The sequence below is a fragment of the Parus major genome, chromosome 7, assembly GCF_001522545.3.
Source record: "Parus major isolate Abel chromosome 7, Parus_major1.1, whole genome shotgun sequence".
NCBI lineage: Eukaryota > Metazoa > Chordata > Aves > Passeriformes > Paridae > Parus > Parus major.
The window spans coordinates 1,273,900-1,293,755 of record NC_031776.1 but is presented as its reverse complement, the minus strand read 5'-3'; the positions used below and the strand labels follow the sequence as shown (position 1 = coordinate 1,293,755).

At 44.8% G+C, this 19,856-nt stretch overlaps 1 protein-coding gene across 11 annotated transcripts in view; it reads left to right on the top strand.

Annotated features, from left to right (window-relative positions):
• TRPM8 (transient receptor potential cation channel subfamily M member 8) overlaps positions 1–19,856 on the top strand; it is a 688,444-nt gene that overhangs the window by 19,116 nt on the left and 649,472 nt on the right. The window contains exon 1 of one of the 11 annotated variants that reach the window (XM_033515902.1): positions 1,059–1,076. The exons of the other annotated variants lie outside the window; for them this stretch is intronic. The gene's annotated coding sequence lies outside the window, so the exon portion shown is untranslated. Of the gene's footprint in view, positions 1–1,058; positions 1,077–19,856 lie in introns of those variants that run through there. 11 annotated transcript variants of the gene reach the window in all.

The window sequence follows — 19,856 nt, the reverse complement described above, 5'->3', positions numbered from 1 at the left end:
ACAGCTCTTCTTCCCAGACTGAGACCCAGTTTGGCTGGGAATGTCCCCTGCCTCTCAGCTTTGGTGGGGTAAATGAAGTTGGAAGCTTGATGATCACAAACACTCTATAGTCATGGGCACTTCTAGGTAGTAGGCACTGTCAGGTAGTAGAAAACGAGCAAAGTCAATTCACAGAAAATGAAATAGTGCATCTGCTGCACATGGAAGAGCTTTGATTTCTGAGCTGCCACATCAGTGCCATGTGTGTGTGAGGAGGAAGCTCTCTGGATGGATGGCAGAGCAGTACAGGTTTTAAATTCCCATTTCTACAGATGCACAAAGGCGCCAAATCTTGGCTTAAAAGCATCATCTGCTTTGCAAGTTTGGAATGTAAACAAGAGTTTCAACTTTTAATGTTTTCAGAGGAGATGGGCAGATGGTGACAGCACAAGGGGCAATGGTTCTAAAGTGCCAGAGGGCAAGGTTAGATCAGGTGTTGGGAAGAAATTCCTCCCTGGGAGGGTGGATTCCCTGGCACAGGGTGCCCAGAGCAGCTGTGGCTGTCCCTGGATCCCTGGGAGTGTCCAAGGCCAGGCTGGATGAGGCTTGGAGCAGCCTGGGATAGCAGGTGTCCCTGTCCACAGCAGGGTTTGGAACAAGATGAGCTTTAAAGTCTCATCCAACTCAAACCATTCAGGGATTCCAGAATTCTACAGGCAATCACGGACACAAATCTAACAACTCCGAGATGCTGAGCTGCGCTGTTGTGATGGAGCACGGCTGCAAAGCCCGGGCTGCTCCCTGGCTGGGGTGCCAGCTTCCCTTAAGCTGTAATCCTCTTTTTATCTCCAGCCCTCACTCAAGTCTGTCGGTAGTAGGTTGCTCTGTTGTAGAGGAATAACCTTGTTTCCTCCCCCTGAAGGCCGATGAGCTGCTGACAGCCCCGTGTCAGCTGGTTTGTAGCTGGGCTTTGTTAAACCCAGGCGCTAATTCCCTTCGGTTCATCCTCCTGACTGCAGTGAAAGCCATCAAACAGCGGGAGCCCGAGCTCTGCCTGGGATTTGTTTGCAAATGTAGACACTTAATGGTGAAAAAAGGTATGCCAGCACTTCTCAGCCTGGGGGGGAGTAGCTAAAGCTGTGCCCTCAGCACTTTGAAACTGTAATTAAGAGTCGGAGTTCGGGAGTGTTTGGCTGATGAAGCCTGTTAGCTTGGCAGGGGATGGGGGTGTTTTCCCTGTCGTGTCAAGGATTGTGACCTAATTACCTGTTTGAACATTCGGAGTCGTGTACGATGGGTGATGAGTGCCGTGGCTGAAGATACACTCTCACTTTGGGGGGTCACTGTAATTGCTGGTCCTTGGTGTCGGGTTTTGCTGCAGGCACTCAGTGAAGTCCTGGAGATCCCGATGTCTCTTCTGCAGCTTGGAAAGGAAATGAAGAACAAAGCTGCGTGGTTCATTCATTCATGGGCTGTGTTGCTGCTGCAGGATCCCAGCACCACCCCAGCAATGTGTGAGATGAAGGAGGAGAAGTTTGTGGCCACTGCTACCAGAATTTAATTTGGCTTAGGTTTGGTCTGTAGCGCAGAGGAATATTCAAGCTGATGGAGAAGGAGGGTCTGTAGTTAAAGAGCTCTTAAAATAAAATTAGATTAGATTAGATTAGATTAGATTAGATGGTGAAGGAGTCCTATTGGAGTGGGCTCTGCTTCCCTGTAGTGTTTGAAAGCCCTTCCTTTATTGCCTGCTGCCAGAATCCTCTGAGAAGGTTCATGCTGAACCTGTTGGGGGCATTCTGATCCCAGCCAGGAAGGCTTCAGGGATTTAACTGCTTTGCTGCACCATGTGGATGGAGGTGAAGAGACAGTGGAAGTCCAAGAGGTTCACACAGATGTGCTGGAGACACTCCTGGCATGCTCCTTTGCTGTAACTCAGGCCAGAACTGTCCTGGTTGGAGTGGAGATCCTGGTCTGTGGGTGGAGGTCCCAGGTGGGGCTCCTCAAGGCACTAAATGTTCATTCTTTTCTGGTTATTGACCTCCCCCAGGTGAGGAAGGGACTGTTGCTGGTCCCTGCTGCCGTGTCAGTTCTTTAGGAACAGTCTCATTCCCAAAGGGGCAGCACAAAGCACTGACATGCAGGGGAATCCCTGCTGCAGCTGCAACAAGCTTGAAAATTCAGTGCTCAAATTTACTAGGTTTTCCTTTAACGTAATTTTATGCTGAACTGGAATTTTTTCAGATTGATGTATAGATACTCATTTGGAAAACTCAGGGATTAAATATAAAGATAATGGTGGGAACAGACTGTGTTCCTCCAAAGGATATAACAGCAAGGTAATGATGCCTGTCTAGCTGTCCTAGTATGGATGGGATGGAGTCAATTTTCCTCACAGCAGCCTGTATGGTGCTGGTTTGGATTTGTGGGTGATGCAGTGTTGGTAAAACTGGGGTGTTTTGGCTGCTGCTGAGCTGTGCTGGGCTTGAGAGAGGGCACAACCAGGACACCTGACCTGAACCAAGCAAAGGGATATTCCATGCTGCATGAGGATTACAGCAGGTTGCCCAGAGAAGCAGCCTTGGATGGCTGCCCCATCCCTGGAAGTGTTCCAGGCCAGGTTGGACGGGGCTTGGAACAACCTGGGATAGTGAAAAGTGTCCCTGCCATGGCAGGGGGTGGAATGAAATGAGCTTTAAGGTCCCTTCTGACCCAACCCATTCTGTGATTATATGATGATGATGTGCTTAGCATAAGCAGCTAATGGAAAATAGGAGGAAGGGGGGATGTTTAGGTAAAATTTCTCTTCATAGGGAACAACATGAAACCTTGCATCTAAAAATCTGCACAGTTCCATATTACTTCTTTGATACTAGAGCAAAATTGAGGCAGAATTACCTGCTGCACATTCCTTCAGCTGCACTAATAAACATTTCCCCAAGCCTGACCTCGGGTGCAAGCTACATTCTTCTGTGAGAATGTTTGCTGTAAACAATGTACTTGTTATCAGGGAAGTTAAAAAGAGCCTTGTTGGGTCCAGAAGGGAATGAGCACTTGCAAAAAGATAAGTGTCCAGCACCAAAACATCAGCTACACTGACAGGAACGTGGGAATTACTTGAGATGTAAGGGCTGTGTGTGGTTCTTCCTCTAGGGTTTTTTTTAAGGCTTGGTTGGTATGCTGGCCACAGCAGCCCAGGGCATCTTGCAGAATTCCAAATCCTTAGTTAAATGCAGCTGCACTCTGTGAGAACTGCTTTTTCTGGCAGTTAAAAAATAAAAAGGGGAGGGGAAGGGGAAAGGAGAAGAGATGGTCCAAAAAAAACCACAAACAGAGATAGAAAGGATTCTGATAAAAGGGAATGGCTTATTAAAGGGATGCAGGAGGAAGGAGAGTAAGAAGAGATTGTCTCATGTGAGATTTTGTATGGAGTACTTGGGGGAGAGAACTGCCCCAGGGCTGGGAGGTTGAATCTGTTAGGTTTTTTCTTTAATCTGGGGAAAAGGGAATTGCTACAGTGCCTGGATCAGTATTAGACACTGGACACACAGGGAGACTTGTGTGGAGCAGAAAATGACAGGACACGTGTCTGTAGCTCGCTCTTTAAGAAATGGCACATCTCTGTATCTGTCTCAAAACTGAAGGCTGAACCACATTCATGGTCTCACACCATAGGAGGATGGACTCCTTTCAGTGCAAAGGCATCACCTGGTATCTGTTGGTTTTTGCTTTTTAGATTTTCTGGTGGATAGTTTCATCACTTCAGGTTTTTTCTCAAGGCAGGAGCTCAAGATTCCTCCACCAGCAGCACGTGTGGGGTTCTGCCTCTTGCTTGCTAATGTCTGCTTAATTTTTTTTCACTTGCATGAAAAGGGAGCCTAGCAAATTAGAAGCACTTCATAGGCATTATGTTGCTCTTAATTATGTAGGAGCCCAGACACTATTCACAACAGTAACAGGGAAACTACCAAAGCAAATGCAGGAGTCTGAAATGCCAAATTCAGGTCTCAGCTTTCGAATGCAGCTAAATTCATGAGTGGATGCTGTACACTGTACGTCTGGGGTCCATGCTTCCTTGAGTGGTTCCCAGGCTTTATCCAGTGCATGCATCCAGGATTAGAACTGTGTTTGCAGCTGGACTCATATGTGAGCTGGGAGCCAGGGCAATCACCAGGGTCTGCACTGAGATTTGGTGTAATCTCACCAAATTTGTCCCCTGTAACTTTTTAAAAATTATTTTTATTTCTTCTTTCTTTCTTCTTGATTCTGCTGCTGTGCTTCTTCTGCACTTCACTCCTGGATTTCTCAGCTCCTCTGAGCTGAGCTCCTTGGGGATACTCCCTCACAGGGAGTCCCTCTTATCTCAGTCCTCCAGGTCTGAAGAAAACTCCAGAGCTCGTTAGGATCTTGTTTCTCATGTTTATTAGGATGTTATCACAAAACTTGGCAGGTCTCTCCAGACTCTCTGCACAAGTTCAATTCACCACAACCTGGCTCATTTTGTTCTGATGGTACAAAATGGCCTTGTGGCTCACTTTGGACTTTGAAGGCACAAAATGGCCCTGAACTACACAGTTCTTTTATCTTTATACTCATTCTTATCCAATTCACAATAGACACAGATACTATTTTCCTTAATGACCCAATGACCCATCATCTGTGTGCTGCACTGTGGCATTTTCTATCCAGTCACTTACTATTACCCAAAAACCTCTAGAAGAAGAACATGAAGAAGAAAGAAGAAACAACAACGTTCTAAATCTTCTGCTTTTGAAACTAAACTCTAACTTTTTCACTAGTGACTTAAGAAAACTCTCTAATCTACACACTCACACTTTTAGCTTTTCTATCTAACTTTAACAGTTGTTTTCATGTATCACTATGAAAACGTGCCCATAAATTTCATGTTATATGAAATTCAGTGTTCTTCTGGATCTCAGAGCCAGGCATCAGAGACAAGGGCACACACTCTGTGTCTCCAGCTCCAGCAGTCCCCCAGGGGGAAGGTGAATTGCTCCTCCTGCACCAGGCCTGCTGAGAAGTGGGTGATACCGCTGTCAGTGTGACTGTGGTGTTGTCAATTATCCATCTCATGGCTTCAGCCTGCCCCAGGCTCCTGGGGTAGCTCTTTGTCAGCCTGTTCCTGCAGCTGACAGCATGGAGGCGTCAGGAGGGGAGTGCCAACAGTCTGCTCCTGAATTCTGGCACTCAGAGCCCATAGTTAAGGAGAAAGCAATCACTGCACAACACCCCTGCAGCCTTTTGGACCACATCCTCTGCAATTCAGGTGTTGTTCTGTAACACCTGGAGTGGTACCTCCTATGTGTTACTTAAAGCCCAGCAGGTGTTGCAGCTTTTAATTCTAGGTGAGGTCTCAGTGAGTGCTTGCTGTTTTCTGTCAAGGATTGTTTGCCTGATGGCACTAAGAGAGCCACCTTTACAATTCTCACTGCACACAGCCATGGCACTGGTCAGTTTTATTTTCTTTGCTGTTGTAGGCTTTGTTTTCATTCCGTGGCTGAGGTCCATAGCAGAGAGAAGTGCCAGGACACAGTCCTGGGATAAATTCATCTTCATTACAGAAGGTGAGATTTCTTAACATGAGAGCTCTGCAGTAATATTTACACCAGATTTAGATTTATATTAGGAAGAAATTATTGACTGTGAGGGTGGGAAGGCCCTGGCACAGGTTGTCCAGAGAAGCTGTGGCTGCACCATCCCTGGAAGAGTTCAAGTCTGTTTGTTTTAGCTGGATTGACACAAAACTCTGGTGCCTTGCTGTCTGTGATTGAGGAATTGCTTTCCTTGTTTGCCACCTGGTAATTTACCTGCTGGCAGCCTGGCTTAGAGGTGGGAAATTCAGCCTTGCTAGTGGCTGAATTTCCCACCTCCAGCAGTGCCAGATTCTTGTTTGAGCTCAGGGACTTTAGGTAACCATGCCAGTGCCAAAGTCAATTGCAAATTCAGCAGGTCCTGACTGAGTTTTGGCATTCTGGTACTGGTCAGACTAAGATCAGTCATCCAGCATCTGACTCTGGGCAGACATTCCAAGAGCAAACTCCTTTCTGTATTAAGCCTGTTCTGACCTTTTTTTTTTGTCATCCTGTAGCTTCTGAACTTGGAAAACATGCATTCTGATAACATTGTCCTTAGACATCCTGTTATAATGTGATACCTTCATGGATAACTGTATATCCACCTTCACAGAAGTAACACAAGAAAGATGCACTTGGATGGGGGGAAAACACTCTTCTGCTTTCTATTTTGATCAGACTCACTGGATCTTTCCCAGTAAAGATTCTTCAGGAACTAGGAAAAGATTCCCACTATTCTTCTAGGACTGAATGCGCCACGGGACAAAAATAACTGTCATTAATATTGTATACATATTTTGCCAGAGGATGGCAGTGTGGAAGGGTTTGAATTGCTCTGGGATCAGCTGGGGAAGGAAAATGCCATCTGCTTTCACAGGCGAGTCAGCTCATGCACCCAGACAGCTCCACCTTCAGCCAAAACAGAAAAAATAAGGTTGGGGGCTGGTGGCTTAAATGGATTTAAGCTTAAAGATTGCCGAACCAGTGACCTGCCCCGACAGTGCTGTCTTTAAAGGGAGAATAATTCATAGAAGAAAGCAGTTATTTGTTAAAATACAATCCTTGTATGGGAAGGGAGAAGTAAATACATGTAAACCAGAACTGGGACTAGGGCACTAAATTGAATTTAGAGCACTACTCCAAAAAGTTCAGCTAGCAATCTGTGGGACTCTTGGGCTAATTCATAAGAAAGTAATAATGCAAAGTATGTGGGTTTTTCCCTATTTGTGTGTTCCATCAGCTTGTGTTGTTTACAACCTTTAGAATATTTGTCAAAATATTCCTTGCCTGCTTCTCCTTTCAGCTTGCAGAGGTGGCATATATCTAGGCAAGAGACTGAAATAAATACATACTAAATCTCTTTATTACCAAACCAGTGGGATTATTCTGTCTGCAGGGCATTGCTCTAGTGCTTGCAAACAATTCCATGTGCAGTTCAGACAAGTCCAGTTTCCCAGGAGCTGTCCTGCATGTTGGGGCTCCAGATGTTGGCCAGTCCTCTGCTCCTTGCTCTTACATGGCCACAGGGGGAATTTGGATCCACAGGGTGTTCCCAGGGTTGGGTTTTGTGTCTGGCTGCCCCAGTTCCATTGGTTTTGGGACAGCAGATACCAAGTGACCCTCGAGACCATGATCCAAGGTGTTTCCAGGGTCAGTTGTTGGTGCAGCCCCTCTGCCAGGGTGTTTGGGTGCTGGGCAGTGATCAGGTTTGCATCTCAGTAGGAAGCTGCTGCCCTCACCTGTGTGGTGCCTGGCAGAGGGATGTGTGTGAGAAATGTGGCCAAATCCTGCATCCAGCTGAATCCCAGTGGCAGGAATATTGTGGCTCTCAAAAGAGCCAGGAGTATCAGGAAAAAGAGGCAGGGGGATATCAAAAGCTGCTAGAGGGATTGTACAACAAAATTAAAACTTGAGGGGCTCAGAAGTGCTTAGCTGGGGCTTCCTGGTGCTGATAGCAAAGTGAAACCCCTTTCCTGTCCTTTGGAAGCCTAACTCCCTTGAAGGCTGTCTCCAGTGGTGGTGTGTTTGTGAAACTTGTGAGCACTCGAGGCACTTCAGGCCGGTAAATACAGCTGCCAGTGTCCCCTGCAACCCGGGACAGTGACAAAATGCCTCAAACACCAGCAGAACCACAGCCAGGGCTGGGGTTTGCCATTTCAGACCCTTTCCTCAGGCCCCTGGGGTTGCAGCAGCAGAGCTGGGTGCAGATAAAAGGGTCTATGGAAAACCCCAACCCAAGAGAGGGGATGGACCAGGATCCTTCCAGGGGTCCAGACAGGAGCAGCAGGAATTGGGGCTGTAGGCAAGGCTGCAGATGGGTCCAAGGGGTTGCCTGCCTTCCAGCTCAGGTCAGGACTGGGTGCCAGGCTGAACAGGACCCTCTGGACAGGACTGCAGGCAGAGGCTGCTCAGGGCAGCTAAGGGCTACTGGTGCCATCAGGGTGCTGGTTCTTGTGGCTGTGCACTCAGCCAGCCTCCTGCTTCCAGCTCTGTCTTCACTGACTCTTCCACGTGCTGATAGTATTGGAACATTTGCTGTTTCCTGCACTTGTGAGAATGGGGAATGTTTCACAGGCAAATATTGAACAGGCAATGAATCTGCTTCTGACTTTCCACATTCGAGCAGTGTTCCCAGTATCACTTGGAAAGCAAGGACAAATTCAACAGCAGATTTAGTGTGGCTTACATAGGTCAGCACCCCAATTTAATGAAGGAGGAGATGGGTCTGAATTTAGCTGTGTTTTGACAGTCTTGAGGGCAAAACTCCTGAGCTGAAGATGCTGTTGAGTTGTTTATTTGCAATGGCTGAAGAGAACTGCTGCAGAAATAAGTGCAGGTTTACCATGGGAATTGTACTGTGTAACTTGGCATCTGTCAGCTGAGTCCTGGGCCAAAGTCACTTCCTTGGCTTCCTTCTCATCTAATCCTTAGCTGGTCACTTCTTGTAATTGGATTAAGCAGCTAGAATACACAAAATAGAGCTGGGACCAAATTCCAGCCTGACAATGGATCACAGAAGCCTCTTCTCACACCCTGGCCATTCCCTGTGCATCTTCTGCCAAGTTTATTGTGCTGGGGACTTGTGACACTTTCCATGTGATGTACTGCACAGCTTCATGACCAGAGAGCACACACCTCAAAAGCAACAATAAACTTACTCAGAACTCAGCTGGGCTTTGTAATCATGAAAAAAATATCTCCTTCCTGGGTTTACTTAGGGGTTTTGTGTGCTGAGACATGAGTGGTGACAGGAAATCAGGAAACTGGTCTGTGAAATAAAAATAGGGCTGTTTTATGTGGCTGTCAAATGTTTGGTGTCCACACTGGGCTGAAATGATCCACCCCTTGTAGCAGAAAACCTCTGTTACACACAGGGCTGTGCCAGCTGTGGGATGAAATCCTGTTGACTTATAGAAGTCAAGCTTCAGAGGTTTCCAGTCTCACTGGGGTTGAGTTTTCTGCTCTCACTGGAGTTGTCTTTTCTGTCCTTTCTTGCCTCTGTTTTCCTCCTGGAAAACAGATAATAATATATATATTATATATATCCTAGCTCCTGAGATATTATAGCCAGGCAGGGGTGAGAAGCTTTTTGCATGGATAGGGACACTGCCACTTCCCACTAAGGAAAACACCTGCAGAGAGAGGAACCACGGCAGAGTTGTGTTTAAGCCCCAGCAGCTTTCCATGGTCCAGTTACCATGGTGGATGGAGGAGGGCAACCTCGACTTTGCTAAAGCCTTTGATGCTGTCCCCCACACCATCCTTCCAAAGGGGCTGATAAAGGGCAGGAAAGGGCCAGTGGGACAAAGTGAAAACTGGCCAAATGACCACTGAACAGTGGCACAGGTCCAGCTGCTGCTGAGGTATCCTGGGGATCGATTATCTTGATTGTCATTAATTAGCTGGCTGATGGGACACAGCATATCCTCCCCACAGCCTGGTTTGTGTTGGAAGGGACCTGAAAGCCCAGCTCTTTCTACCCCCTGCTATAGGCAAGGGACAACACCTTCCACTAGGCCAAATTGTTCAGAGCCTCATCCACCCTGGCTCTGGGGTCTCCTCTGCATTCAGCAAATGGCCTGGTGGCCTGTTTGATGCTCCACCACCTGCAGTTCCCAGCATCTAAAGGGACATCAAATTATCTGTGCTATTTTCTCCTAAGTGTGTTAGCTCTCATTTGTAGTTTCTTCAATGATACTTTACAGTTCTTACTCTGATGTTTATTTTAATGCTGAAATAAACATCAACAGAACTGTTCCCATGGGGTAATACCTTCATTATAATGCTTCCCTGCTAGAATTGCATTATATTTAAAACTTAGAGGACTAAAACACAGAAACAACCTGAATATGGGATTAAATCTACTATTATACCATCAAAATTACTGTTAAATGAATATATCAATCCAGCAAGAGTCTTTTGTTGTATTTACAAATTTGAGAAAGCTTTCACTGAGTTGAATAATGCACTAAGAGTTCAAAGCAGCTCAAAAGAAAATTAATCCAAATTAGAATTAGCTCACAGTGCCCCCATCTGGATTCTCCTCTTACTTGTGGGACATCTAGTGGCAGAAAGGAGACTGGATCTTGGGAGACAAAATATTTAAAAATGTACTTCTTGCTTTTAAAAAGGACACTGAAACCTTTTCCTTTACGATATTTGGAGGCTGAAAGAATTGTGTGGGTTTTTAGTATTGATATTTAAAAACAGGTTTGGCTTTTAGTCACAAAAGCAGTTTGTGGAAGCAGCAGGGACAAACTGCAACTTGCTTTTCTTAGTGCTGTTCTGTTGAGAAACAGCTCCAAGAAAAGTTTTCCCTGATCAAGATTGATCCCTGTTCCAGCTCACCTCTCTCTGTTCCAGCTTCCCTGGAAGCTGCTCCTTCCAGAAGCTGTTTATACATTTTATTTCCCCTTGATGTTTCTCTATCTGGTTTATCCTACTGCTGTCCCTAAGCTTCTCAGGTCAGGTGTGGGGTTCTTCAGCAGATGGAACAGAACTCAGCCTGGCTATCTGAATTTGGAAATACCTGTGAGTAGTGATGTGGGGGGGAAGGAAAAAAAATACTGTGCTAAAACCTTGCTGCATCTGCAGGATATTCAGTGTATTCTGCTTGAAACACATTGGAAAAAGAAGCTCAGGCTTTTAATGGGAATGGCCTGGAATGGGACAGCTCCCTTTTCCTTTCTGTGTTCCTCTTTCCAGGCTCCTCCAGGGAGAGGTGCAGCATATAGTGGATGCAAGAGGAGCTTTCTGAAAGGCAGCAGCCCTGGGCTCAGGGTGGCAGTGAGCTTGCACAGCAAGAGGTTTCCTGGGTATTGCTCTGCTGTCCAACTCCACTGGCTTTGTAAGAATAATTGTGGAAACACTGGAATGTTCTTCCTTTTTCGCTTTTATTTTTTTCTCTGAACTTTCCACTCTTCTTGGCAAAGCCCATGCAAACATTCTGTCTTGATGCAGCTGGAAGAACTCATGTGAACTTCTGTAACAGCCTTGGGTATTTCACAGCAGAATCAGATCAGGTAGAATATGTACCTGCCTTTAAATTTCTGCTTTAATGGTGTGGGGTTTATCACCTTTCTAGTGCTTGGCCTGTTTGAGGGCTTTGTTTGTTTTTTTCCATATTATTATCTGTAGCCTTCAGGGCACAGAACCCACTCAGAAAGCAAATTGATACTCCTCTGACCCTCAGTTTTGGGAGTTCGTGTAGCGGGGCCCTAATGGAAAGATTAGCTGAAATTTCTGAGCTCTCTCAGTACATTTCTGCACTTGAGAGTCTGAAGAAGGTCACACTCTGCCCTGTGCAAGCAGCCAGGTAACACCTGGGCTCTGAGATGTTGGGAGACATCTTCAGAGAGGATGGAACACCTGGGCACCCAGTGATGCTCTCTCGTGACACAACCCCACACGGACCCACACTCACTCCCTGTCCCCCCTCAGCAGAATGGGGAACTAAAGACCCCAGAGATTCCCTTTCTTTTTCTTGGCTGAGCATGGTGCTACATGGTGTGGGCTATCCCTTTGGTCAGCTGGGCTGGTTCTGAGGTGATCCAGCCACTCCAAGGGGAAGATGGTCTAAGGTTTAGCACTGATTCCTAAAGTTTTCAGGGACAAGGTGTGGAGCTGTGCCCATGTGTTGAAGCCATCTCCACTGACATTCAAGGCTATTTGCCACCCAAAAGAAGCTGGGGCAGCAATTAGGTCCATTCTTGTGGATCTTTTCCAGTTCTGTAAGAAGGAACTGGGAAAAAGCAATTGCAGGACATGAACAGAGGTTGTCTGAGCTGGAAGAAAGGGAAGAGCACTTGGGAAAGAGATATGCCTGGAGGCAGGAGGCTTATATGGAACTTCCTTCCCATGGGGCAGGAAGGCTTCAGGAATGAAGTCCAGTGGCTTTAAAGTCTTCCATCTAGGCCTCCAACACTATGAGACATTTTGGAGAGACCCAGAACACTGTGGAATGTGTTATCACTGGGAATTCTGGGGGTCGGGACGTGGTAACCCTGGATCCCACCGTGGGTCAGGAGAGAAACTTCCCTTCACACCCTCTTTCTGTTCCCGTTTTCCCTGTCTCTCTCATTGATCAGGTAGCACTTGCAGATCACACTTTGATAACATCTAATTTTTCTCATTTAAAATATCTCCAAATGTCTTGGATTGATTCAATTTTTAAACCAAAGAACAATGTAGGCAGCCCCACCATGGATCTGTAGCTTAATTCTTCCACATCCAAAGGTATGGCCCCTGACCTGACCCAGGTTCAGCCACACTGTCAGAGGTTTTACACTGTCAGCTGAGCATTCCTGGGCTCCAGTCTTTCCTGTTGTGCCCCTCTAAGCAATCCTTCTGTTGGCCAATGTCCTGATAGCCAGGAGCCCCTGTAAGTCTCCAAGTTGAGTTTTAAAATCATCCAGACTATGGTTGTGAAGCCTCATTTAAAAGTGAGCTCATTAAATGTGCCTGTGTTTAGAGGAAAGTGTATTAGTGGCACAAACACTGGATTTTGAGAGAAATCTTGAAATTACAGTAGTTTATGCCGTACCTGGAATCAAGGGTGAATCAAGGAACTTGTTGTTATACAATTCTGGCAAGTGGTGGAGACAAAAAGAAAGGCTGAGATAATTGGGATTGTTCAGCTTTGAGAAGAGAAAGCTCCATGGTAACATAACTGACCCTTCCAGGTCCTGAAGGGAAAATACAGGAAAGATGGAGAGAGACTATTTACAAGGGTCTGGAGTGACAGGACAGGGGGAATGGCTTCCCACTGCCACAGGGCAGAGTTAGATGGGATGTTGGGAAGAAATTCCTCACTGTGAGGGTGAGCAGGCCCTGGCACAGGGTGCCCAGAGAAGCTGTGGCTGCCCCTGGATCCCTGTGAGTGTCCAAGGCCAGGCTGGACAGGGCTTGGAGCAACCAGGATAGTGGAAGGTGTCCTTAACCATGGCAGAAGGGATTGGAATGACATGAGCTTTAACAACCCTTCCAACCCAAACCATTCTGGGATTTTGTGATCTGCCCTGAGGGGGATGTATGCAGCAGCTGCTGAGCTCAAGGAATCTCTGGGATAGAGAATGGCAGGATTTACAGCAATAGTATTTGTTTATTTTGGCTGTGACACTGGTGCTGTTGGGAGTCTGGTCAGTCTTACAGGTCTGATGATAGGACAAGTCCATGAGCAGCCTTTGGGCTCAGGTCTGGTCTTTCTGGCCCTGGAAATCCAAATTGCTAAGAAGAGAAATGCCTGCCTCTCCCACTTCTGCTGGAGTATTTCTTTTCACAGAATCACTGAGGCTGGAAAAGACCTCTGAGATGGAGTCCATGTCCTGCATTCCTGCCGACTGAGCCACATGCAGGGTACACTTGCTCCTGGTTTTCCTCCATTACCCCTGAAGTGGTGACAATTGGACACTTTAGAAAGGGAATTTCAGGTCTGGCAGTGGGAAAGACAGCAAGATGAGTAACAGGATATTGAGCTGACTGCCCGGAAGGGAGCAAAGTGGCGAGTACAGCGTGGATTTGGGTAACCAAAAAGGTCATCAGAGCTCCTGCTGTGCTGAAAATTTGCTTTAGAGATGGACTTGATTTGCAGATACCACGTTAAACTGTGTGATGGAAAATTACTGCCCTCACATTCTCTCTTTGTCCTGGTGTAATCCTAAATACTCGGAGAGATGTTTATCCATGCTGTTAATGTGTAGTAATGGGATTGCTATTTTAAAAATCGATACAAATCTCACACTAAAAAAGAAAGGCTTATAGATTAGTCTGTCAAGAGCTGTCTTAATAGATCTGTCTGACATTTGAGACACTTTCCCCAAAAGTACTCTTTCAGTTTCAAATTGCTTCTTAAATGTTGCTGCCTGCAGATTCCAGGCCAGCTAATACAAGTTGTCAGAGTGAAAACCTTTCTCTGCAGCTTTAGAGAAGCTGGAAATCATAAATGTTGGGGATTTTTTTGTTTTTTTTTTTTTCTTTTTTTTTCATTTGATCAAAAATGTGTTCCCTCCTAAATTAGGGAGCGGCGGTTTCAAACACATTCTTTACTTTTGTGGTTTCAGCCATCTGGTAGGCTGCAGAAGATGGAGAGGTGGGGAAGATGGGGAAGTTTAGAAGGGATCTTTCTAATACTGCCACTTGCAGTGTGTGAAAGGCTGAATGGTGCTGACTCGATTGAGACTCCTTTTTGAGATGCACAAAATTGCTAGCAGATGGTATATGCATTTATAGTCTAGGTAATTGAAGCTGGCTTTAATATCCTTTTCATATTTTAACAGTATTCCATAGCCTTCTCATTTCCTTCCACAGCTCTGGGTGGAATGTCTCTAGTCCTTCTCTGTCAGTGCACTCACAGCCTTTCTCCTTCTGACTCTTAAAGGCCTGTTAATTAGCAATAATTGCAGTTATTCATCAAATTCAGGGCCATGTCTTTGTGGGGTATCCTGGTGAGAGCCTGAGACAAGAAGAGGCTCCCAGTGCCAGTAACTTGGAGACTTGCAAATATTTGGAGAGTTACTGCTGCTGTTGCTCTCTCTGAGATTTAGTATTGCCCTGAGAAGTCCAAGACTTTGGTTCAGGGCCATGTTTGACTTCTCTTCATCTTAACATCTGCTGCACCTTCCACTCTCCAACGGGGAGGAACAAGGAACTGGCACAATTACCCCACTCCCTGTGGAGCCCACAGCATCAGTGGCAAGCAGGGAGATAAATGGAGCATAGCAAGAGGTGACAGACATTCACTGCTGCAGCTGGGTGGTTCTTCACTCCTTTGGAGGTTCCTTCTGGGACTGGGCAGGATTTCCTGCAATATGTCAGGATGTTTTGTCCTTAATTCAGCATTTTGTGGAGAGTAGCTATAAAGCTCTGCTTGCTGTAGGATCTGTCTGCAATGGCTGCCTGATCTAGGCATTCCCAAATAACCTATAATCCCAATTATTTTCTTTAAAATCTTCGCAGCTCTTGCTGTAAACTAAAGATTCCACAACCTCTTTGAGGTCCTCAAACTTTAATCAACATGAAACTGCATGTGCAAAATTTGTGTAATGATGATGAAAAAAAATCCCAAATCTGGGGTGTTTGGTGGTAAGTGTAGTGAAACCGTAAAGAGGAGGTTTGGTTTCAGATGTCTGCAGGGAAGCAAAGGTGAAACCTTGGAAAATTTGACCATCTTTGAAAGATTTGCCATTGTAAAGAAAGGCCCACTGTGTTACCATTACTCTGATTCAGAAATAGTTGTCTACAATTTGTCTAAAACTGGTAATTGTCTCTCCTCTCCCAGGTAACAAGAGTCAGAACCAGAGAAAATGTCCTCAGGTTGCCCTAGTGAAGGTTCAGGATGGATATTAGGAAAGATTTCTTCCTGAAAGAGTGGTCAGGCATTGGAACAGGTTGCACAGGGAAGTGGTGGCATCACCATCCCCAGAAGTGTTCAAAGCAAAGCAGCCTTGGTGCTTAAAGACACCATTTAGTGCTGGGTTAATGCTTGGACCTGATGTTCTTAGAGGGCTTTTTCAGCCACAGTAAATACCCTTTAAAATCTCTTTTTGCCTTAAAGAGCCCAGATAGCTTCAGCCTTGCCTTATCTACATTTTAAAGCACTTTTGAGTTCACAGACTTGCTGTAGGGTTTGACATCCTGGAAGTTAGCTTTAAATCTTATTTATCTATAGGCAAAGTCTGCCCTCAGGCAGACCAAGGCCAAGCCTCAGGCCTTAATGCTTGGTATTGCAAGTAGGGAGGTTAATCCTGGCAAAATTTTGACCATATTTTGTAGGGTTTATTTATAGCCTGTTCTTCTCCACCACTTTTCCAAGGCTCCTCATTGCCATTAGCCTCCCGCAGTAGCTGGATTTTAGGGACACATACCATTCCTGCCTCATGCTGATCTTGTTGGAAGTGGTGCCTGTGGTTTCTGAGCAGCCCATCCATCAGCAGGACTGGTGAGGTTTGTTCCTTGTCAGTGTCTCCATGGTGGTTTTGTCAGGTCTGTGACTGTATTTCTTTGTAGTTTCTCCCTTTTCCCCTCTGAATTCTCAGCTGACAGAGCTCCCAGCCTTGCTGGAGTAAACATTCTCACACTCTCACCTGCCCTCATCAAATGATGTGACTGTGGGGATGAAGATATTTGCATTTTTTCAGCCCCCATCTTGGTCCCATTTTCCAGCTGTTACTTTTTTCCACTGCTTTTTCCAGGCTGTGCTTCCAGTTAGGACTAAGGCTGGTGTCAGCACAGAGCCCAGTGAGCTGGTCCAGCCTCACTTCAGGCCACTGCTGGACCAGGACAGCAACAGCAAAGAATAAATAAAGCACAAATATCCTTGCTGTCCTTAGGAGGAAACTTCTGCTCCTGGGACTTTGAGTTGTCTTTAACCTTGGATGATTTCCCCAAAACAAAATGTTTTAGGGAAAGATCGAGTGAATGCTTTGCATTGCTTTTGTGCTAAGAATACTGGAAAAAAGGCAAGCAGAGGATCAAAACCTGACAGATTTTCAGTGGGAAAAGTTCAAGCCTTACAGAAATGGATATTTTGGAAGCAGAACTAAAAGGTTCTAGAAACATTTAGTAACAGAGTAACAGGGAGAGTGAGACAGGTGTTTGTGGTCCCCTTTGTGCAGCTGGCTGTGACACCAGGGAGGACTCTGGTGGAGATGATGCTCTGTGTCCTCCACTCCTGCACATGAAATCTGGGGGTGTCTCAGAAGCAGAAGCTCTCCAGAGGTTAAACTCCAGACAAGTCATGCACTTCCCTTTGTGCCTGACCTTGGGCCTGTGCTGTTTTTACCCTCAAAGTCAATCAAAGCCACCCACCACCCCAGACACCAGGCTCCTGATGGGCTTGGGAAAGCAATGACATGTATAAGTGAATGGATCAAATTCATGGTTTTCTCTAAATCACTTACCTTTCACTTTAATGCTGTGTGATGGACATAAAATCAAGTTGATAAACTACCCCTTATAAAGAACGCACTGCTCGGTGTTTTTAAGCACATAGGCTTGACAGCAGCAGGGGATTAATAATTAATTAAAATAATGGTCAGGGACAAAATATACCCTTGCCAATCTATAATTGCTTGGAAGCTTCTTCATACATTTTCCATGAGAGTCTTTTCCTTGTAAGACTCTGAAAAAAGTATATTTAGTGTTTGTTTGCTTTCAGCTATGGTTTTCAGCGGATATTGACTGAAACAGCATCTTAATCAGTCTGACCTCAGCCTCCAGGGGACTTTTTTCCATTGACTTTAGCTCTTCCTCCTCACCTCTCCCTGTGTGCTGAAATTCTTGTCAGAGCTGCTAACTCTGTTACCTTTAGTGCTTCCTTTTTTAAGACTCTTTTTAGCTCAAAACTTTTTCTGCACATTTCCATCTTGGTGTGGGGGGACGGACAGCCAGTTCTTGCTGACTGTGACCCGAGTTAAATTTCTTGGAAGAAGTTTCCTCCCATCCTCCTACTTATCTCAATCTCATTTTTCCAGCATCAGCTGCGCTGAGAACAAATTATTAAGTAATTCAAAGCATTTTAGAGCCTTCAGGGAGTTGGGTCTTCTCTGTGAAGACCGCTCAAAATGGATAATTCAGCTGGGTTTTCCTACCTGAAACCTGGAGTGTGGCTGTTCTACTTTTTGCCTGTGAATTTGGCAAGGGTTTTTGTGTTGTTTTCTGACATTTAGTTTTTCATTGCTTCCTATTTCAGCAAGTTCAACTGAATCCAGCTTTTTCATTTCAAAACTCAGAGGTGTCCTTGGCCTCTCATTTCTGTGTTGTTTTTAGAAAGCAACTTGTTCAGAGTGATCTGGGGTGAACATCACAGCTCCTTTGATTTCCAACCTCACTTTCCAGCTGAACATTTCTTCTGGTACTGTCTTAATATTATCTCCATGGGATTGAGGATTTGTTATTTATGTCCCTATTTCTTCTGTGGCAGCAGGAACACAGAAACCAAAGTTATCTCCTTGACCTGGTCAGGGATTGGGAACAGGCAGCATATTCCTAAAGGCTGATGGGTTTTTCCATAGCTTAGTTAGAAGTTTGTTAATGCCTGACCACACATTTTTGGTCCCTTCCCAGGTAAATCCTGCCCTAGGTGCATAAAATGTCCTGGAATCTTCCTGGTTGGAAAGTATCTTAGATACTTTTTATTAATTAAATTACTAAATTAAAAATAGAAATTAATTACCAAATTAATTACCAATTCCCAATGCCCAAGGAGAGCTTGAGATGGAAATGTGCTGTGGGATCTTCATTGTATCTGCAGCTTCCTGATGTGGGAATGTGGAGAGAAAATGGATCCAGGTGTGTCTGAGGTGTGCAGGAATGGGGCACAAGCTGCAATAAAGGAATAAGTAGGAGAGCATCCTGGGATAGTGGAAGGTGTCCCTGCTCATGGCTCATGGCAGGGGCTTGGAACAAGATCAACTTTAAGGTCCCTTCCAACCCAAACCATTCTGGGATTTTCTTATAGTAGAAAAGAAATCCACCTGAGGATGTTCAAGCACTAGAAAAGACTGTGGAGAGACTGGGATTGATGTTCTTTGAGCTCTTGAGTCACGTGTGGTTTAGTTCTGACTGATTTGGACCTCTAGAGGGACCTTCCCACTTACTCTGAAAACTCTGATTTCCACGGATTAAAGGCATTTTACCCATGATATCTTTGGATATCTAATTAAGTGTAGCTTTTTGGGATGGGATAATCTACTGCCTGCTGCTGACACACACCATTATTGACACAGGGGTGTGAGATTGGAATAGATGTGCAAGGTTTGCATGTTACACCCAGCTTCCTGAGCATGGAGACTGAAATAGTGCCAAGCATATGTTAATTCTCACTGAATATTAGATGAATTTGACAGCGTGTTTTAGTCATATGGCTCTGTAGAAACAGATGTACTTCTTCACTGGAGGAGTTTCTTTGGATTAAATAAATTTGAGAGCTTTTTCTTTGGTGTTACCACTTGTCTTTGTGCTGTCTGGCTTTTATTTCTATGTATGATCTCAGTGTACATGCAAAATAGGCACAGGAAATTGTGCATAAACTCTTAAAACAGAAAAATTATATAGTTTGGATGAATTCTGAACTTTACAACAGCGAGTGACAGCAGTTATAACTAAGGATAATACTCTGAATCTTGCAACAATATTATCTTGAGCCTTAAAAAATCAATGGACTTGGTATTTTCCTTATATATTCTAGCTATATTCAAATATACTTGATTATTGAAATCCTTTCCATGAAGGTGGTTTTCATGAAGTTCTGATGCAAAAGTGAAAATAATTTCATTTATTTATTACTTTAAATTGGAAGGTTTTTTTACTTTTGAAAGTTTTTGTTGCTGAGACCTCCCTGTGATTGCCATCAACTGGAATATTCTGCATTAATGCATTTTTATTCTGATCCTAGCTAAATTCTGAGGAATCCATGGAGCTGTAGCTAAGGTGTGAGCCTACTGCATTGCAACTAATGGAAGAGAGTCTTCAGTTGTCTACTGTGTTTAGAGCCTTCTTTATGCTTTTTGTTTGGGTTTTGGGTGTTTTTTTGGCTGATCTCAAGCATTCATCTCCCCTCCTCAACTCACCTCATTTTTAAAGCTTGATGAACACTTTCTCAGAACATTTCCATCAAATAAAGTGCATAAAAGCCCGAGGTACACAATTTCTAGTCACTCAACACTGATAAGCTGAAAATTACATAATTCTTTCTGGTGGATTTCTTTTTTTTTTTTTTTTTTTTTAATTATTTTTAGGGCTTTTACAGAAAGAATCTTCCAGTGTTCTGTTCCTACCTATTAATATTTC